Source organism: Pteropus alecto, unplaced genomic scaffold (genome assembly GCF_000325575.1).
Source record: "Pteropus alecto unplaced genomic scaffold, ASM32557v1 scaffold139, whole genome shotgun sequence".
Taxonomy (NCBI): domain Eukaryota; kingdom Metazoa; phylum Chordata; class Mammalia; order Chiroptera; family Pteropodidae; genus Pteropus; species Pteropus alecto.
Genome location: NW_006443567.1, coordinates 1,984,911 through 1,990,906, shown reverse-complemented (window position 1 = coordinate 1,990,906; position 5,996 = coordinate 1,984,911).

The window sequence follows — 5,996 nt, the reverse complement described above, 5'->3', positions numbered from 1 at the left end:
CATATATTTGTCGGGCATTTGTATGCCCTCTAGGGAGTAGTGTCTGTTCATTTCCTCTGCCCATTTTTGATGGGATTGTTTGTGTTTTTTTGTTGTCGTTGTTATTGAGTTGTATGAGTTCTTTGTATATTTTGGATATTAGGCCCTTATCAGCGGTGTTGCTTGCAAATATATTTTCCCATTTGGATGATTCTCTCTTTACCTTGTTGACAATTTTTTTTGCTGAGCAGAAGCTTTTTAGTTTGATGTAGTCCCATTCATTTATTTTAGCTTTTACTTCCCTTGCTTTTGAGGTCAAATTCATACAATAACAATTTGATTTTCATATGTCTTGGTGTGGTTCTCATTGTGTGTATCTTGTTTGAGATTCGTTGAGCCTCTCAATATGTTGTTTACGGTTTCTATTGCATTCGAAAAAAATTTTGACCATTTTTTCCCCTCAAAATTTTTTTCCCATCATTCTCACTCTCCTCTGGTATTCTAAATACATGTATATCCAACTGCTTGATATTTTTCCATAAGCCAAAAACTGATTCATTTTTTTTAGTCTATTTTCTTTCTGTGGTTCAACCTGAATAGTTTCTATTTTTATGTATTTAAGTTCACTGATCTTTTCTTCTGTGGTATTTAATCCAGAAAAGTTTTCATTTTAGATATTGTATTTTACAGCTTTCAATTTCAATTTCAAAAAGACATTCACTTTTAGTCTTTTCAATGTCTTCCATTTCTCTTCTCATTATGTTCATGTTTCTTAAAAATACATTTTGTCATACTTAATAAGAATTATTTCAAAGTTCTTTACTGCTAATTCCTTGTCTCTGTCATTTCTGAGTCTGTTTTTATTTATTTATTTCCCTGCTTCTTGGCATTTCTGGTACTTTTTTATGGGTTGCTTGACATTGGGATTTTTATGTTATTGAGTGCTAGATTTTGTGTACTTTTTAAAAGTGTTTTGGACTTTGTTGTGTCATGCAGTCATTTTGTGCATCTGCTCAATCTTTTGAAGGCTCTTTTTTAAGCTTTGTTGGAGTGACTTCAAATAGCATTTACTCTAAGACTAATGTACCTTTACTTCTAATTTTAGTATATATGCTGCTGAAGCGAGCACTACCTATACTTCTAAAGTGTTACCTTTATGGATTCTCTACTCACTCTCTGAAAGTTCAATAAGGACTCTTTTCTCTGGTTCATAAATCAAGTGACTTGCCAGTGTGTATGAACTCTGGATTCTTCTGCTTTTATTACTGGTCCTTCTTATAATTTCTTCCAATTTAGAGTTCTGAAGTTGTTTTCTGTGTAATTCCCTCTTCTCTGTCCTACAAATTCCAACTGCTTCAATCTCCCAGAGCACTGATCTCTGTTTCCTTAATTCAGCAAACCCTCCATGCTCTGCTTGCATTCTTTTTCTCCCCACTGTGCTCCAGATAGTACCTTCAAATAAGAAATCTAGGATAATTATGGGACTTATTTTGTATTTCTTTTCTGTTCTTGCAGGGATCACAGTCTTGTGCTGCCTGTTGACTAGTGACTAAAAAGTTTGTTTCATATTTTTTGTGCAGTTTTCTAAATGTTCACAGCAAGAGGGCTAATCTAGTCCTAGTTCGATCATGGCACTATGTTTTTAAGATCCAATCCTGTTGCTATGAATTGATTATAGATGCTATTTACATTGAGTACAATGTGAATGCCTGGAGTTGGGCAATAAGCTTCCTTATGTGTCCTTCCTTATGTCTGGTCCATTATTCTATCTGCTGCTAGCATTTAATAAAATACATCCACCATATTATATCTACTCTCCCAGTGGAAGATCTTCTTTATCACTAGACTAAGTAAGGCAGATTCTTCTGAAGAATTTCTACCAGCTTATTCCTACAGACTCACAAAAGCTGGTTAATTTTTAGGAATGTGCAAAGCTGGTTGTTAAACACAGTCATTATTATATGTTAAATTATATAAAATGTAATTAGATAGGTTATATTAAAATAAAAGGTAATAAATACTAAAAACTCATCACTTCCTAATTATTTTACTATATTGTATAATTATCTTTGCTCTTAAATTCATTTAGGTCTATTCGATTTGTAATGTAGAAATACTGTATAAAGGTGTGCTACTGTGTATCCATTAAGTTAATTTAATTTGCCAGTTCTCCTCTCCATCTCTTTCTTTCCTCTTACATTTTAAAGAAGGAAGTTGATTCTTTGTCCTATAAACTTTCCCAGTCTTGATTTTGCCGACTGCATTGCTATAGAAGTCATTCAATACGTTATACTGTTATTTAATATGTTCCTCTGTTCTCTGTGTTTCTTATAAATTCATAGCGGGATCTAGAGGCTTGATCAGATCCAGGTTGGGATTTTTGAGAAAACTACTTCATAGATGATGGTATTTTCTTTCATCAGGATATTTAGTTACTTTTTGTGTGTGTGATGATTAATGTCCAGATAGGAAATGAAGAATTAAAAAATAATGATATTTTAATTCTTTCAATTCTTCATTTATTAGCTGAATACTTCTATCAAAAGAAATATCCTTCTATTTACTATTTGGTTACTAAGTGGTACAATTCATTTAGAAATATCAGGATAAAAGTTTGATTCTTTTATTTACATATTTTCAAAATAATGAGTTGGTTCACTAGCATCTTCTGAGGTGGCCAATTAGTTTTTTTTATTTGTTTAATTTTTTTTAACATCACTGTGGTTATTAAACATAAGCACATGGATTTAAACATATTCGATGTGCTTTGGTCATTGAGATACTCTTCTCAAGGGTGAGTCCTTTCAGCATGACAGTGGTTTCGGACAGTACCCTTCCTGTATGTCAGGCCAAGGTGTTCCAGGTTTGTCTTGTGTATTTTCTGCCTCAGACTGTAATCAGCTATATGTCTAAGGAGCTCTGGTTTCGTTTAGTAGGAAGCGGTATTTGAACACCACAATCAGGGTACCACACATTAAAAAATGCTCTAGATTTTTAATATGTCTTAATATGTAGTATAACATTTCTATCTCTTACATCTTATATTTCAAAGTTGACTTAACTATTCATGGACCTTTATTTTTTCATGCAAATTTTAGAGTGAGTTTATCATGTTCCTCAAATAATGCAACTAAAATTTTGATTGGAATTTCATTGAGTGTATATATCAATTTGAGATAAATTGACCTTTTACAATATTAAGCGGTCCCATCCAAGATGCTGGGATGGTTTTCCATTTATTCAGATTATCTTCTAGGTATTTTATTAGAGATTTCTTTTTTTTTTTCTTTTCTTTCTTTCTTTTTTTTGGTCATAGAGGTTGTGTGTGTGTGTGTGCATGTGTGCGTAACTGTATCTCTCTCCCCTTTAAAAAATATTCTCGCCTGAGGCTTATTTACTATTTTTTCAAAGAACCAGCTTTCTGTTTTTCAATTCAATTTCCGATTTTTCATTTCATTGATTTCTTTCTTTACCCGTATTATTTCTTCCTCCTATTTTTCTTTGAGTTTGCTTGATATAAATGCTTAGCTCATTTAAAAAATTTGTTTTCTGATAAATGTATTTAAAGTCTTAAAGTTTACCCTGTGTCCCACAAATTTTTGACATGTGATATTATAATTGTCCTTGAGTTCTACAAATTGCATAATTTTATTTATGATTTAGCTTTTTAACCTAATAGTTTTATAGTAATGTTATTTAGTTTACATATGAGAGTATTTTTTTCTTTCATATCTCTCAGGCTCATTTTCTAATTTACTTGAGATTTTCTTAGCTGGCTATGTAATTATATTTTTCTTGAACTAGCAAATTTCACTTCTTGAATGAACTCAGATGATGAAAACAAGGTTGAATTAAAGTATAGTGCTCTTACGTTATTTGGCTAGGTAACCTGAGCTGAAAAGATTTAGCACTTAAAAGGTGAGATCTTGATTAGTTAGAGGTAAACTTGAATTGAATTCCTCTGTTCTTACCATGTGATTTTCCCAAGGAAGAATAATGCTAATACCTTATACATGCTTTTTACCTCACTGTTGACAAAACCTTTTCATAATCACTTTTTACTTCAATCTTTCAAATAGTCTGGTGAGGTAGATAGGAAAGTCATTTAACCTCTGACTTAATTTGTTAGACAGCATTAAAAATACTTCCAGACCACTGTGGATTGTTGTGAGGATTAATTAATTAGAACCAATAATCCTTTTTCCCACTACCTCAGGGTGTTTTAGTGCTCTGGTGAAATAATGGATATGAAAATACAAAGGTATACAGAAATCCGAACAATTATAATTGTTCAGGTAATAGAAATAGCCTCTTATTTCCACTCCCAAGTTTCCCTTTGTGTAGGACACATTTAGGAGAGGGTGGAAAAAATACCATGAGCGAGCACCGGATGTATGGCATATACCCGATACATGTGCATTAATTGGTTAGATCCCAAGAGGCCTAACTGGCACCAGGGCCATCTTCTTTGGTGTGCAACCTGTGCAGTCATATGGGGCCCCCACTCCCAGAAGACAGTGCTTTACTGTTGTCTTCTTAAAATTCATAATAATGTTATCTTTGATTTGTGTTCTGTAAATGAAGTCTGATAAGACAATGAAGTATGTACCTGAACAGTGGAGGTGTGCTAGGTGATAGCGTGTGCACTCACAGGCTCAGGTCCATAGGCATGAAAGGTATGTGGGCACTATTAGGCCTTTCGTGCAGTCTGGGGGTACATGGGGCCCCAAGGTAGTCAGGCTTGGAACTGGGTTCATATTAGTGCTGTTGATAGTGGGTGGTAGTAGCAGGGGAAGCAGCAGCCCTGGTAGCAGGAGCTATATTGATGCAGCAGAGATCAGGGATTCCATAATGGGGAAGCACTACAGCTTGCAATGGAAGATGAGTTTGTCCGTCTGTCCCTGGAATCCATCCCTATGGCATTTATACAAATATTAACTCTCTTGCCGGAAAGCAGGGATAAGAACTGTTCGATCTTACACATTAAATTTTTTCAGTAAATGATTACCAAATAAAAGTGTATACATGGACATTGTAATAATGCATATATAAAGGAGTTATTAGAATTCTTCAAAGACTTTAGAATCTCTGGTTTTGAAAACTGCTGCAACATGGCAAAGTAAAGGTTTAGAAATAGAAGTTATATTTAAATATTATCCTATTCAACAGAAAATAACACTATTTGCATGAGTACTAATGAGTAAGATCATTTTTAAATTTTCTTGTAATTGAATATGCCACGATTGAGTGCATAAACAGGTGTTTTGAATAATATACACATCATGAAGCCTCTTTGGGTTTATTTCATAACCCTCAACAAACTACAGGAGGTGTCAAAGGAAAAGTCAAAATATTATTATATAAATGTACATTTCAAATTAAATTCAGATCTAAAAAATACTAGTTTGCATGACAACAGTTTTTTAGAAAAACTGTTCCATGAGAATTATCAACTCTAGATGTACTAAAATTTAGTGATAACATTAATCCCAATGTTATCACTGGCCATAAAATACTCTCATCAGTGCCAGTAAAAGTTGCATCATCAGGAAGAATCTTCTCTAAATTTGAAATTATCAAAAATTATTTGCCAGCTTGCATTTGCCAAGAACAGCTAATGGTTCTTTCAGTTACGTTGATTGAAAATGAAGTTGCTAGAAGTATAAATTTCGATGACCTAATAAATAATAAATGAATTGGTAAAAAACTGAGCCAGAAAAATCTTGTGACCAGTCAAGGTATCACATTAATAAAGTGTTGGTATTTATTGTATTATATAATATTATGACACCAAAAATTTTTTGCAATTAATAAATTTCTGTTGTTAATCATTGTGGCAGATAGAATAATGTCCCCCACTTTAACACACACACCAAACATATCTATGACCTAATCCCCAGAATCTGTGAATACATTACCTTACGTGATAAAAAGACTTTGTAGTTGTGATTAAGTTAAGAATCTTGAGATGGAAAGATTACCCACATGGGCCGCGTAATCACAAGTGTCCTTATAAG